General features: G+C 47.2%; 1 pseudogene; it reads left to right on the top strand.

The window, feature by feature from the left end:
- The window catches only part of LOC128439757 (piggyBac transposable element-derived protein 3-like), a 60,738-nt pseudogene extending 53,971 nt beyond the window's left edge, over window positions 1-6,767 (top strand).
- The last annotated feature ends 9,914 nt before the right edge of the window (window positions 6,768-16,681 follow it).

The following is a 16,681-nucleotide window of genomic DNA, read 5'->3' as shown; positions in this document are numbered from 1 at the left end:
TTTAAATCAAATTTATAAAAAAACTGTGCTTGCACATCCTGTGGAGCGCAAATTCTGTGGGGCGCACATAAATACAAATAATATTAAAACATTTTTACCCAAAAAAATATTTAAATCAAATTTATAAAAAAACTGTGCTTGCACATCCTGTGGAGCGCAAATTCTGTGGGGCGCACATAAATACAAATAATATTAAAACATTTTTACAAAAAAAAATATTTAAATCAAATTGATAAAAAAACTGTGCTTGCACATCCTGTGGGGCGAAAATTCTGTGGGGCACACATCCTGCGGCGCACATCCAGCTGCGCACATTAATAAAAATAATATTAACACAAATTTACAATTTTTTTTTTTAATTCAAATTAATAAAAAAACTGTGCTTGCACATCCTGTGGGGCGCACATCCTGCGGCGCACATCCTGCTGCGCACATAAATAAAAATAATATTAAAACATTTTTTCAAAAAAAAATATTTAAATCAAATTAATAAAAACTCTGTGCTTGCACATCCTGTGACGCGCAAATTCTGTGGGGCGCACATCATGCAGCGCACATCCTACTGCACACATAAATAAAAATAATATTAAAAAAAAATTACAATTTTTTTTTTTAAATCAAATTAATAAAAAAACTGTGCTTGCACATCCTGTGGGGCGGAAATTCTGTGGTGCGCACATCCTGCTGCGCACATTACAAAAATAATATTAAAACATTTTTACAAAAAAAATAAAACATCCTGCTGCGCACATGAATAAAAATAATATTAAAACATTTTTCCCCAAAAAAATATTTAAATCAAATTTATAAAAAAACTGTGCTTGCACATCCTGTGGAGCGCAAATTCTGTGGGGCGCACATAAATACAAATAATATTAAAACATTTTTACAAAAAAAAATATTTAAATCAAATTGATAAAAAAACTGTGCTTGCACATCCTGTGGAGCGCAAATTCTGTGGGGCGCACATAAATACAAATAATATTAAAACATTTTTACAAAAAAAAATATTTAAATCAAATTGATAAAAAAACTGTGCTTGCACATCCTGTGGGGCGAAAATTCTGTGGGGCACACATCCTGCGGCGCACATCCAGCTGCGCACATTAATAAAAATAATATTAACACAAATTTACAATTTTTTTTTTTAATTCAAATTAATAAAAAAACTGTGCTTGCACATCCTGTGGGGCGCACATCCTGCGGCGCACATCCTGCTGCGCACATAAATAAAAATAATATTAAAACATTTTTTCAAAAAAAAATATTTAAATCAAATTACTAAAAACTCTGTGCTTGCACATCCTGTGACGCGCAAATTCTGTGGGGCGCACATCCTGCAGCGCACATCCTACTGCACACATAAATAAAAATAATATTAAAAAAAAATTACAATTTTTTTTTTTTAAATCAAATTAATAAAAAAACTGTGCTTGCACATCCTGTGGGGCGAAAATTCTGTGGGGCGTACATCCTGCGGCACACATCCTGCGTCGCACACTCTGCGGTGCAGATAAATAAAACATTTATTTACAAAAAAAATATTAATTAAATCAAATTAATAAAAAAAACTGTGCGCACACATCCTGCGGCGCACATCTCCTGAGGAGCACATCTCCTGTGGCGCACATCCCTGCTGCGCACATCTCCTGCGGTGCACATCTCCTGCTGCGCACATCTCCTGAAGCACACATCTCCTGCTGCGCACATCTCCTGTGGCGCACATCTCCTGCGGCGCACATTTCCTGCTGCGCTAATCTCCTGAAGCGGACATCTCCTGCGGCGCACATCTCCTGTGGTGCACATCTCCTGAAGCGCACATCTCCTGTTGCGCACATCTCCTGTGGCGCACATCTCCTGCGGCGCACATCTCCTGCTGCCTTAATCTCCTGAAGCGCACATTTCCTGCGGCGCACATCTCCTGCGGCGGACATCTCCTGCTGTGCACATCTCCTGCGGTGCACATCTCCTGCGGTCCACATCTCTTGCGGCGCACATCTCCTGCGGTGCACATCTCCTGCGGTGCACATCTCCTGCGGTCCACATCTCTTGCGGCGCACATCCTGCGTCGCACACTCTGCGGTGCACATAAATAAAACATTTATTTACAAAAAAAATATTAATTAAATCAATTTAATAAAAAAAACTGTGCGCACACATCCTGCGGCGCACATCTCCTGAGGAGCACATCTCCTGTGGCGCACATCCCTGCTGCGCACATCTCCTGCTGCGCACATCTCCTGAAGCACACATCTCTTGCTGCGCACATCTCCTGAAGCGCAAATCTCCTACTGCGCACACATCCTGCGGCGCACATCTCCTGAGGAGCACATCTCCTGTGGCGCACATCCCTGCTGCGCTAATCTCCTGAAGCGGACATCTCCTGCGGCGCACATCTCCTGTGGTGCACATCTCCTGAAGCGCACATCTCCTGCTGCGCACATCTCCTGTGGCGCACATCTCCTGCGGCGCACATCTCCTGCTGCGCTAATCTCCTGAAGCGCACATTTCCTGCGGCGCACATCTCCTGCGGCGGACATCTCCTGCTGTGCACATCTCCTGCGGTGCACATCTCCTGCGGTCCACATCTCTTGCGGCGCACATCTCCTGCGGTGCACATCTCCTGCGGTGCACATATCCTGCTGCGCACATCTCCTGCAGTGCACATCTCTTGCGGCGCACATCTCCTGATGCGCACATCTCCTGCAGCGCACATCTCCTTCGGCGCACATCTCCTGATGCGCACATCTACTGCAGCGCACATCTCCTGCGGTACACATGTCCTGCGGCGCACATCTCCTGCGGCGCACATCTCCTTCGGGGCACATTTCCTGCGTGCATATCTGCTGTGGTGCACATCTCCTGTGGCACTCATATCCTGCGGCACACATATCCTGCTGCGCACATCTCCTGTTGTGCACATCTCTTGCTGCGCATATATCCTGAAGCACGAATCTCCTACTGCGCACATCTCCTGTGCTGCACATCTCCTGCGGCGCACATCTCCTGTGGTGCACATCTCCTGAAGCACACATCTCCTGCTGCGTACATCTCCTGTGGCGCACATCTCCTGCGGCGCACATCTCCTGCTGCGCTAATCTCCTGAAGCGCACATTTCCTGCGGCGCACATCTCCTGCGGTGCACATCTCCTGCTGTGCATATCTCCTGCAGTGCACGTCTCCTGCGGTCCACATCTCTTGCGGCGCACATCCTGCGTCGCACACTCTGCGGTGCACATAAATAAAACATTTATTTACAAAAAAAATATGAATTAAATCAAAATAATAAAAAAAACTGTGCGCATACATCCTGCGGCGCACATCTCCTGAGGAGCACATCTCCTGTGGCGCACATCTCCTGCGCAGCACATCTCCTGCGCAGCACATCTCCTGCGCAGCACATTTCTTGCGGCGCACATCCCTGCTGCGCACATCTCCTGCTGCGCACAACTCCTGCTGCGCACATCTCCTGCACTGCACATCTCTTGCGGTGCACATCTCCTGCTGCGCACATCTCCTGAAGCGCAAATCTCATGCTGCGCACATCTCCTGTGGTGCATATCTCCTGCTGAGCACATCTCCTGAAGCGCAAATATCCTGCGGCGCACATATCCTGCGGCGCACATCTCCTGCTGCGCACATCTCCTGTGGCGCACATCTCCAGCATACACATCTCCTGCTGCGCACATCTCCTGCTGCGCACATCTCCTGCGGCGCACATCTTCTGCTGCGCACATCTCCTGCGGCGCATATCTCCTGTGGTGCACATCTCCTGAAGCGCACATCTCCTGCGGCGCACATCTCCTGCTGCGCTAATCTCCTTGAAGCGCACATTTCCTGTGGCGCACATCTCCTGCATACACATCTCCGGCTGCGCACATCTCCTGCTGTGCACATCTCCTGCGGTGCACATCTCCTGCGGTCCACATCTCTTGCGGCGCACATCCTGCGTCGCACACTCTGCGGTGCACATAAATAAAACATTTATTTACAAAAAAATATTGATTAAATCAAATTAATAAAAAAAAACTGTGCGCACACATCCTGCGGCGTACATCTCCTTCGTACACATCTCCTGCGGTGCACATCTCCTGCTGCGCACATCTCCTGAAGTGAACATCTCTTGCGCAGACATCCTGCGCTGCACACCCTGCGGTGCACATAAATAAAACATTTATTTACAACAACAACATAAATTTAATCAAATTAATAAAAAAACTGTGCGCACACATCCTGCGGCGTACATCTCCTGCGGCGCACATCTCCTGCGGCGCACATTTCCTGCTGCGCTAATCTCCTGAAGCAGACATCTCTTGCTGCGCACATCTCCTGAAGCGCAAATCTCCTACTGCGCACATCTCCTGTGGCGCACATCTCCTGCGGCGCACATCTCCTGTGGTGCACATCTCCTGAGGCGCACATCTCCTGCTGCGCACATCTCCTGTGGCGCACATCTCCTGCGGCGCACATCTCCTGCTGCGCTAATCTCCTGAAGCGCACATTTCCTGCGGCGCACATCTCCTGCGGCGCACATCTCCTGCTGTGCACATCTCCTGCGGTGCACATCTCCTGCGGTCCACATCTCTTGCGGCGCACATCCTGCGTCGCACACTCTGCGGTGCACATAAATAAAACATTTATTTACAAAAAAAATATTGATTAAATCAAATTAATAAAAAAAAACTGTGCGCACACATCCTGCGGCTTACATCTCCTTCGTACACATCTCCTGCGGTGCACATCTCCTGCTGCGCACATCTCCTGAAGTGAACATCTCTTGCGCAGACATCCTGCGCTGCACACCCTGCGGTGCACATAAATAAAACATTTATTTACAACAACATAAATTTAATCAAATTCATAAAAAAACTGTGCGCACACATCCTGCGGCGTACATCTCCTGCGGCGCACATCTCCTGCGGTGCACATCTCCTGCGGTGCACATCTCCTGCTGCGCACATCTCCTGCGGTACACATTTCTTGCGGCGCACATCCTGCGCTGCACACCCTGCGGTGCACATAAAATAAAACATTTATTTACAAAAAAAATATTAATTAAATCAAATTAATAAAAAAACTGTGCGCACACATCCTGAGGCGAACTTCTCCTGTGGCGCACATTTCCTGCTGCGCACATCTTCTGCGCTGCACATCTCTTGCGGCGCACATCTCCTGAGGTGCACATCTACTGCTGCGCACATCTCCTGAGGTGCACATCTCCTGTGGCGCACATCTCCTGCTGCGCACATCTCCTGCGCTGCACATCTCTTGTGGCGCACATCCCTGCTGCGCACATCTCCTGCGGTGCATATCTCCTGCTGCGCACATCTCCTGCTGCGCACATCTCCTGCGGCGCACATCTCCTGCTGCGTACATCTCCTGCGGCGCACATCTCCTGAAGCGCACATCTCCTGCTGCGCACATCTCCTGCGGTGCACATCTCCTGCGGTCCACATCTCTTGCGGCGCACATCCTGCGTCGCACACTCTGCGGTGCACATAAATAAAACATTTATTTACAGAAAAAATATTAATTAAATCAAATTAATAAAAAAAAAATGTGCGCACACATCCTGCGGCGTACATCTCCTGCGGCGCACATCTCCTGCATACTCATCTACTGTGGCGCACACATCCTGCGGCATGCATCTCCTTTGGTGCATATCTCCTGTGGCGCACATCTCCTGCTGCGTACATCTCCTGCGCAGCACATTTCTTGCAGCGCACATCCCTGCTGCGCACATCTCCTGCTGCGCACATCTCCTGCTACACACATCTCCTGCACTGCACATCTCTTGCGGCGCACATCCCTGCTGCGCACATCTCCTGCGGTGCACATCTCCTGCTGCGCACATCTCCTGAAGCGCAAATCTCCTAGTTTGGGCATAAAAATAGATTCTGACACTATTTCTAGCGAGAAATGTGCTCTTTGCCTCCACATTCTTCAGCCAGTTCATGCTTATGATATATATTTAATAGTTATCACCAATGTTTTTATCTTTGCTATGATGGTTGCTATGACGCGGCCATGCCACCATGTCGTAACGTGCTGTTTAAATCACCGTCCCTGCATTGTGTCGTTCAGTGATCGTGAATGTTATTCATTTTTTATAATATTAATATTTGAGGATAGATTACACCTCTAATGTGAAAGATTCTGCGACTCTGTTCATACCGAGGCCGGCCCGAGCGCGCGACCGGACATGACGTGTGGCTGTCGCAAAAAAACTTTTTGTAAACATCCGGTCCTTTAACTCAGCGCTGCGCCATAAATCAGGAGCGCTTGGAAGACAACGATATAATCTTCCTTCTGTCAGGTAAGTAGTTTATAACTAACTTCAGTGGGGAGAGAGAGAGAGAGGAAGAGGGGGAGAGCTAAGGTGTCCCTAAATAACTCCTCCGCCTCCATGCAGCCTATAGGAGTTGCCGTCCTGTCAGGTTAATTACACGGGTTAAACACATCCAGAACGGGGAAAATGACACTGCTAAAAGTATAAAACTTTATTAAGAATTGACCCGTTACACACGTCACGAATATTAAATGATGAAGCTGACCAATGGGTTTCCACCGTGTGTCCGGACGGAGGCACGGCATCAAGCGATGTTAAGAGGCATTGAAACTCCACGGCAGTATTTATCCATTTAGAGCATCGGATCGATTCCCTCACATCAGTGGATCCTTGCCTCCACTCCGGGATATTATTTGGAAAGTTTCTTCATTCAGGCTCTGGAGGGCGTCGCCGTGGCCGCTCAAAGGCAGAGTTCTGAATCTCGGAAGGGCAGCACCGTGGCCACTCAGGGATAGAGTTCTGAGGCTCGGAGGGCGGCACCACGGCCACTCAAAGTCAGAGTTCTGATGCTCGGAAGGCAGCACCGTGGCTGCTCAAAGTCAGAGTTCCGAGGCTCGGAAGGGCGGCTCCGTGGCCGCTCAAGGGCAAAAAACAAGGACTCCGGAGGCCGGTCAGCAGCCAAGCCCGGGAGCTCCTCAGGCGGGTGGCCCGAAGACCGGTCAGGGGCAGAGAGCCCCTCGGAGCCCCCGCGAAGTCCTCCGACGCCGGAAACAGAGTGGCGTCTGCCGGGACCCTCCGGCGCGGGACAGGGACTGGAGCGGGGACATGAGCAAGCATCGCGAAGACCTCCGACGCCAGAACACAGGGGACGTCAGCCAGGAGCTTCCGGCGCAGGGCAGAGACTGGAGCAGATGCCGCTGTGAGGACCTCTGACGTCGGAGAACGAGAGACATCAGCTGGGAGCCTCCGGCGCGGAGCAGGGACTGGAGCCGACGCCGCTGTGAGGACCTCTGATGTCGGAGAATGAGAGACGTTAGCTGGGGGCCTCCGGCGCGGATTGGAGCAGGTGCTGGAGTAGATGTCGCTGTGAGGACCACTGACGTCGGAGAACGAGAGACATCAGCTGGGAGCCTTCGGCGCGGAGCAGGGACTGGAGCCGATGCTGGAGGAGCCACTGCAAGGACCTCCGACGCCGAAAAAACAGGGGACTTGTCCTGAAGCAGGTCCGGAATGATGGTGTTGAAGGCAGAGCTGAAGTCCACAACAGGATCCTGGCGTAGGTTCCTGAGGAGTCCAGGTGCTGGAGGATGAAGTGAAGGGCCACATTGACTGCATCGTCTACAGACCTGTTGGCTCTGTAGGGGTCCAGGAGAGGGTCAGTGATGGCTTTGAGGTGACACAGCACAAGGCGCTCAATTGCCTTCATCACCACAGAGGTCAGGGCGACAGGTCTGTAATCATTTAGTCCCGCGATCTTTGTTTTTTGGGGGACAGTGATGATGGTGGAGGTCTTGAAGCAGGCTGGTACGTGGCAGGTCTCCAGTGAGTTGTTAAAAATGGCTGTAAACACCGGAGACAGCTGATCAGTACAGTGCTTCAGGATTGATGGAGAGACAGAGTCCGGCCCGGCTGCTTTCCTGGGGTTCTGTCTTCTTAAAAGTCTGTTGACATCCCTCTCCAGGATGGAGAGAGTCGTCACTGTGGTAGGGGAGGAGGGGGGGGGCTCTGAGGTGGGAAGTTGTGGAGAGGTGCAGGCCTTTGCTGTGATGGGGGAGATGCAGTTGATGGGCTGGAGGGTGGTGTAATGGCGGATGGTGTCAGGACTGTCCCATTGTCTATCACAGCGACAGTAAAACTCATTCAAGTTGTTGTACAGGCGTGAGTCGTTAGTGGAGTGGGGTGCTCTAGGCTTGCAATTTGTAATCTGCCTAAGCCCTTTCAAGACAGAGGCAGAGTCATTGGCTGAGAACTGGTGTTGGAGTTTCTCAGAGTACAGACGTTTAGCTTACCTCACCTCCTTGCTAAACCTGTATTTTGTCTCTATAAACCTGTCTCTGACCCCGGTCCTGAACGCCTCTTCAGACTCAAAACTCTTCAAACTCAAAACCTTAACTTTTTGAGTTTGGCTGTGAACCAGGGTTTGTCATTATTGTAGCTCACCCTGGTGTGTGATGGAATACAGCTGTCCTCACAGAAGCTGATATAGGAAGTCACAGCCTCTGTGTACTCATCCAGACTATTAGTAGCAGTCCTGAACACCTCCCAATCTGTACAGTCCAAGCACGCGTGAAGATCCTCCACAGCCTCACTGGTCCACTGCTTTGAAGTCCTCACAACAGGTTTGCAGAGCTTTAGTTTCTGACTGTGTGCAGGAATCAAATGGACCATGACATGGTCCGAGAGTCCCAGTGCAGCCCGGGGGCACAGCACAGCTTACTTTGGTGTAACAGTGATCCGGAATGTTCTCCTCTCTGGTCGGGCATTTCATAAATTGTTTGTATTTTGGGGAGTTCGCTGGTGAGATTTCTTTATTAAAGTCACCGAGGACAATAACTAAGGAATCCGGGTTAGTCCATTCCACACACAGTATCTGGTCGGCAAGCATGCGTTGTGCCTCTGGCACGTTTGCCTTCGGTGAGATTTAAACACCGGCCAGAATGAGTGAAACAACTCACGGGGGAGTAGAAGGGTTTACTTTTGATAAAAAAATATTCCAGATAAGGAGAACAGTGTTGTTGAATCACTGTTACATCGTTGCACCAGCCACAGTTAGTATAGAAGCAGATTCCTCCACCTTTCGTCTTGCCGGAGAGTTCCGTGTGGCAGTCCCCTCTGAAAAGCCAGCCAGCCAGCAGCAGCGCAGTCTGGTATCGAACCACACAGCCACGTCTCCGTGAAGCACAGAATGGAAGTTGAGGAGAAGTCTCTGTTCTTACCGACTAGTAGCTGGAGTTTGTTTGTTGCACAGTGAACGAAAGCTGGAGAGAAATATTATTAGTAGTGGTGTGCGAATTCCTCGCCGGCGGAGACGCACAAGCGAACCGACAAGTTAACCTCTCCTCCGTTGCTTCGCTGTGTGTACGAATGTGAGGGCAGCTTTGACCAGAATATCCAAAATTACGACAGATGAGGCAATGAAAGTTGGAAATAATGTCCCTGGTGTTCATGAGCATCTCTCTGGTGAAAGAGCTCCCGGTTCTTAAGCAAGAGCCTGAATTAACTAACAAAACAGGCCAAACATCGCGCACCACCACAGCGAGGCAGCCGTCTCGCTGTGGCTGTGGCGCGGCACCTCGCTGATCTGATTTTGTTATGTCAATTCTGAAATGTCTAAAAGTCATCATTTATTTTTCAAGAAAAGACAGGGAGATTGTTAACATGTATTTCCCCTCTACTACGTACTTTGAGGTAAAAAAAAAGTGCACCCTTTGACCCCTTGCCATTGACCGCGGGTCGCGCTTGGGTGTGTTAGTGGTTCCTGGGCAGAAAATCGAATGGCAGTGTCCATTATTGTAAGTAATGGTCGAGTATCTGAGGAGAAATATTATATATCAAGCAGTCTTGTTGTAATCATAGTTCATGTTCAGCATCCACCACGATCAGGATACACCATCAAGATCGGTTGCCATCATAGTCCACAATCATGATCCACTTCCGCCTTCAGGATCCACCTGCCACTTCGTCCGTGGTCCACCACCACTATATGATGCCAGCACGATACAGGATCCGCCATTACGATCAAGATCTCTGATTCGCGATCCACCATCATAATCGGAGATATGGCCTCAGCCATAGGAGCATAACTGAATTAGGGGGTTGCACAGGGGAGCTGCCTTGGACCTTTATTATTCTCACTTTACATGCTGCCGCTGGATGACATCATCAGAATAGCACAATGTTTGTTTCCATAGTTATGCAGATGATACACACCTGTACAACGCTGCTGCGCCAAACGATGATAATGCTCTGCGCTCTATCACTAAATGAATCAGAACCCAAAATCAAGAAGAGAAATGGTAATTGGTTTTGTATTTATATAGCGCTTTTTGCAGTCTTGATGACCACTCAAAGCGCTTTACAGTACAGTTTTACATTCACCCATTCACACACACATTCATACAGTGCATCTATTACCAACACTTTGTTGCTCTAAGATGGGCAATTCAGCATCTTGTCCAAGGACACTTTGGCATGCAGATGGAGAAGACTGGGGATCTAACTGCCGACCTTCAGGTTGGAGGACGACCGCTCTACCCCTCAGCCATACTATTTTCCAAGGGAAATCTCGGATGGACGGACCGCACGGACAGGAAATTGATGTCCTTACAGAGTGCATCATAGAATATAGAAACTTTTGTGTGGACAACACTGTCCAAACAAGGACTGTTTGCTGTTACCCAAATAACAAGCCGTTGGTAACAAAAGAAGTCAGAGCCATCCTTCATGAGAAAAAGAGGGCTTTCAGAGCTGACAACAGGGTGGAGCTGAGGACTATTCAGAGGGACCTAAAAATCAGGATCAAGGCGGCAAAGGACAGCTACAGAAGGAACATGGAGGGGAAGTGCAGCAGAACAAAATGATGGATGATTGAATTTGCTGTAAGTTGTTTATTAAAAATATTATATATTTTTAATTAAAAGGCTCCTGTTGAACAGATATGTCGCGCGAGCAAAACTAAGCTGTTGGATTTAATGTAAATGATGAAGTGGATCATTGATCTGCTTCCGTTCAACACTTCTTGTCTGGGTCGCCACTTGTCCATCTCCAAAACGTGCATACACATGGGTCAGAGTTTGCGTGGAAATACGCACACTTTCCTGTTTGTTTTGTGCGTAAGCAAACAGTTATAAATGACCTGGTCCTCTGGTCCAGGTATGTTTTGCCAGTCCATGGCCTCGAACCAGCAACCTTCCCGCCACTAGTCCACCGCCTTTCCAAATCAATGATTTATGCAAACAGTATACAGCCATATAATACTTAAAACACTAAATAAAGGCCAAAAAAACTAATTTTGACATTGAAATAAAGCTAAATTCGCAACAATGGATAAGTTGTTGAGGTGTTTTTAATGACAGAGCTTGTCAGAGTGCAGGAAAATGCTTGAAATGGTGAAGCAAGGCTAGATTTGAAAACAATAGCTAAAAGCTTTTCAATCACAGCAGTACTTATAATGCATGAAAACACTTGAAATGGTTAATTGAATAAAAATTTGCAACTATTGCTAAGATGTCAGGGCGGTGTGGCCTAGTGGTTAGAGTGGTGGTTTTTCAACAAGAAGGTTGCCGGTTCAAACCCCACTCTCTCCCACTATCTGGTGGAAGTCCACCAGGCTTAACATAAATATAAAACCTGAATTTGTAAATTGTTTCCTGTAAGTAAGTGTGCTATTATGAATTACATTGTATACCATGAGCAAAGGTCAATACTATAACATTTTTTTGAAACAATGCACTTTATTTCAACATTTTTTTAAAGGGGACATATTATGAAAATTCTACTTTTGTAGTGCTTCTACACGTTAATTTGGGTATCTGGCTCAAAAACTCAGAAACGATACGCTAGAGTGCTTCGAATGGGATTACGAAATGGAATTGATGTCTGTCTACATGGCATAGCCAATTGTTGACATGTTACATATCAAACACTAAAAGCACTGTTTCTATACACTTTTATTGTCAGAAAGATTGCTAGAAAGAATGCCACAGAGCTTTTTAAACAGTTATTAAATGTACCGGCTGGGACAGAGGTAATAAATACAAAAAATACCAAGTATAATAAAAACATTGATTACAAAAATACACTTTGTGCCATCAATAGCCATACTGTAAACAAAGGAACACTTTATATTTGTGTGTCACCTTTTATTCTCTAAATACAATGTAAACTTTGCTCAGCCGTAACAGACATTTGGCGTACAGAAGCTTTGTTAACTGGTGTTGGGCTATCTGGGCCGGAGAATCAGAGTGGTCCTGCCCTCCTGCGTGGTGCTCCAGATACGCAGAGTGTTCCCTGATGCTCACATAGCTAGCTATAATTTCCTGCTTGTCATGTTTCTCATACTTGGCAGAGAGATCCTCGGGTATTGAGATCTTCAGCACGTCATTCACATATGGGCCCGGGTCCTGAAAAACCTTGTGAAAGATGAGGTCCAACAGGTTATCCATGTAATCTGTAATACAAATTGGGAAAAAAAGTTGGACATTTTGCACTTTTTTGTATTTATTATTTTCTTTTTATAATTATTTTGTAATTATATTATTCTATTTATCGTGAGGACGATAAATAAATGGTCTTTAAATCGTGAAGAACATTTAAAGACAGTGGTTAATTGATATGTTATTTATGTTTCACATACTGTTTGTACATTGTTTGGCTTTTAAATAAAGCCTGTGAGACTCACGGAAGGTTGCATCTGCTTTCACCGGCTTTGCTGTGCACTCACCCTTCTTATATATTACATCTGTCCCCCGCCGACACACAGGACACACCTCAAACAGCTCCAGGAGGCAGTTTTCATAGACAATATATGTGGGTGTCTTATGAACAGGGTTGGAAGATTCCATTCTATTAGAAAGACAAAGATTTCACCAAAAGGCTGCAACAGCTTAAAAAGTTTAGGATAGTAATCCATCTGATTATTGAAATGTTTAGATTAAATATTGAGTCACTCACGTCACATCTGCCAAGACTCAGTCAAGACTGTGATCGAGTCATCAGGATCATATATAGCATCCTGTGGCTCTCCGAAGTCCATACTTGAACAACTTGGGTTGTCCTCTCCGTCCTCCAAGCGAGGTCTCTTACAGCTGAGGTCCCAACACCAACATCAGTGCAGCACAGTTTTCTGTGTGCCTAAGATAAAACAGACATTCAGTATCCGTGGAGTCACAAAAAATTAGATGCTGTTACAACTTTAACACGGTTAAGAGACAGGTTGTTCTCTTGGCACCATGTTTCAAAGCCTCTAACCTCATCTCTATAGGCGGTCTCATTATTGCTAGAGATGAGACCCAGGATGGTAGTGTTGTCTGCAAATTTCAGGATGATGTTAGAACTGTGTGTTGCCACACAGTCCTGCGTGTACAGGGAGTACAGGAGGGGGCTGAGTCCGCAGCCCTGAGGGGCCCCGGTACTCAGGGTCAGTGAGGAGGAGGTGTGGTTAATCATTCTCACCACCTGGGGTCTGCTCGTCAGGAAGTCCAAGATCCAGTTGGACAGGGGGGTTTTAAGACCCAGGGTCCTGAGCTTGGGGACGAGCTTGGCAGGCACAATTGTGTTGAACGCGGAGCTGTAGTCCACGAACAGCATCCTCACATATGTGTTGGCCTTTTCCAGGTGGGAGAGGGTGGTGTGGGTTGTCAGGCCGATGGTATCGTCCGTGGATCGTTTAGGGCAGTATGCAAATTGGAAGGGGTCAAGGGTGTTCGGAAGGGTCGAGCAGAGTTTTTGACCAGCCGCTCGAAGCACTTCATGATGGTGGAGGTCAGTGCTCAGTCGTAGTCGTTTAAGCAGGTGATGGATGATTTTTTAGGTATGGGGATGATGGTGTCCTGCTTGAAGCAGGTGGGGACTGTTGAGAGATGTAGGGAGAGGTTGAATATGGAGGTGAAGACCTCCGCTAGCTGGTCGGCGCACCCCCTGAGGATGCGGGCTGGAACTCTGTCGGGCCCAGATGACTTTCAAGGCTTCACTCTTTGAAGCTCTCGCCTCACGTCAGCCATGGTCAGGGACAGAGTGCAGTCCTCTCGGTCCTCGGCCAGTCTCGCGGATGGAATGGTGTTGGTTGCCTCAAACCTTGCGTAGAAGGTGTTGAGGTCATCAGGTAGGGAGGCGGCATGCTGATCATCACTGCTATTTCTCACTTTATAGCCAGTGATATGTCGCAGGCCACCCCACAAGCGTCGGGGTCAGAGCTGAGGTAGTTGGTTTTCCAGCTTGACCCTGAAGTCTCTTTTTCCATCTCTGATGGCCCTCCGCAGGTCACATCTGGACTTCCTCAAAGCCTCCGGGTCACCAGAGTTATAGGCAGAGGACCGTGCTCTGAGCTTAGCACGGACATTACCATTTTTCCCAGGGCTTTTGGTTAGGGACCCTAGGGACGACATCATCAATGCATTTGGAGATATATGAAGAGACAGTGTCTTTGTATTCGTTAATGTCACCATCAGCTGCAACACAGAATATCTGCCAATCTGTTGTTTCAAAGCAGTCCTGGAGAGTGCTAATGGATTCAGCACTCCAGCGTTGAACTGCCCGAGAAAACGTTTTTTCCTGTTTAAGGCGTTGTCTGTAGGTTGGGATGAGCTTAATGGAGGCGTGATCCGACTTCCCAAAAGCAGGGCGGGGGAGGGGTTTACAGCTGTTCTGTATTTGCGAGTAACCATGGTCAAGAGTCACCCCGGGTGGGAAAAAATTAGCGCTGTTTATTCAGTTTAACAGAAAAAACGGCATGTCTCTATCTCAGAACATTGTGGAGTCATGGAGCTCTAAAGACAAAATTATATTTGAGATCGTATACGGCCCAGTGTGTCTCAAGGGGTTAACAGGATACATCTGCAGCACATTTTTTTATAATTTATTCAAGTAAACCCCAAACAGTTTAGCAAATTCTCCAAGATCACTGACGGACACTGCGTCAGTGCGTTTCTGTATTTGCAGCACGTTTCTGTATTTGCTGCGCATTTCTGTATTTGCAGCGCATTTCTGTATTTGCAGCGCTTTTCTGTAATGTGTTGTGTTGTGTTGTGAAATTGATGAAGATGTTTTCTTACTTTGCTTGTGTTTTGTCCAATTGCATGTGTTTTCTTAAGTTGCAGTACGTTGAGCTCTCAGGGCCACCGTACTATTGCGATTAATCTGATTATTAACATAGCCTGAGTGCTGACAGTGACCCTACTATTTGCTTTTCTTCTTCTTCTTCTTCTTCTTCTTCTTCTTCTTCTTCTTATGAATGAATTGCCTTTTTGAGGAACTCGACATCCAATTTTCCAAAAATGACAAAATAATGCCCCCGACAATTTTCCATGATGGTGTTCCTATTCATTTATTTTTGTCTAGAGTATTGAAATTTGAAAAACGTATGTATCATGCTAAGACACTAAATCCTCTAGCTACTCTTCGCCACAACCAATAGGAAGATGGCTATGGATCGAACATGCAAACTTTGAATGATTTGGGGCATTTTCACATTTGCAACAAAATCCCACTCCTCCTTCATACATCAACTTAAAATTTGGTATATGTCATCATAGAGACTTTTTTCGATTGAAAGATATTTTTTCGGTGAGTTTTGTTCAAGGGACCTGGCCTTGGCATGGTAGCAAATTTCAATCATTCACGTCAAAAGAGTAAGTGCTTATAACATGTATACTGTCCAATCTTCAAATTCACAACGAAGGTCCCGCCCTGAACAGAACCATATGATAATATTTGAAAATAGTCAGTTCCCTTTACCTGTGACAGGAAATGTTATGTTTTATATTCGGTGTCCTGCGGCTAGCCCGTTTACCCGATGCATGTGACATTTGGTCAGGTGAGCCTAAAGGAGTTGGTGATGGCATACAGTATAATGAAACCTATGAGTTTTCATCAGGGGGCATGTCCAAGTAATGTTTCGCCATGCAGCTTCAAGTAGCTGTAATTTATGTGTTTTTGCTCCAATCACTGTCAAACTTCCAACCCAGTCTCATCAGAAAACGTTCAATGGCAACGTTGGTCCACTTGGAACGACGTTACCATCTCACAATCTGGCCTCTCAGATTGTGAGATGGTAACATTTAGTCCTCCCATTGTTTTGCATTGGCGTGTTCTCAGGTCACGTGACTCACAAGCTCCCGTCTGCGGAGAGGAAAACATGGCGGAGATTCCCTGTTTTTTCAGATAAAAATATAATTTTGTAACTTAGTTTGGGCATAAAAATACATTCTGACACCATTTCTAGCGAGAAATGTGCTCTTTGCTTCCACAGTCTTCAGCCAGTTCGTGCTTATGATAAATATTTTAATAGTTATCACGCATGTTTTTATCGTTGCTATGACGGTTGCCATGCCACCACGGCGCAGCTTGGTGTTTAAATCACAGTCCCTGCGTGGTGTCCTTCAGTGATCGTGAATGTTATTCATGTTATATAATAGTAATATTTGAGGCTAGATTACATCTCTAATGAGAAGGAACCTGCGAGTCTGCTCATACCGAGGCCGGCCCGAGTGCGCGAGCCGAGCGGCCCGAGTGAGCGACCGGCCCGAGTGCGCGAGCCGGCCCGCGAGCCGGCGCGCGAGCCGAGCGGCCCGAGTGCGCGAGCCGAGCGGCCCGAGCGGCCCGAGTGCGCGACCGGCCCGAGTGCGCGACCGGCCCGAGTGCGCGAGCGGACATGACGTGTGGCTGTCGTAAAAA

This window comes from Pleuronectes platessa, chromosome 5 (assembly GCF_947347685.1).
Source record: "Pleuronectes platessa chromosome 5, fPlePla1.1, whole genome shotgun sequence".
NCBI classification, from domain to species: domain Eukaryota; kingdom Metazoa; phylum Chordata; class Actinopteri; order Pleuronectiformes; family Pleuronectidae; genus Pleuronectes; species Pleuronectes platessa.
This window is presented reverse-complemented; position numbering and strand designations above follow the sequence as displayed.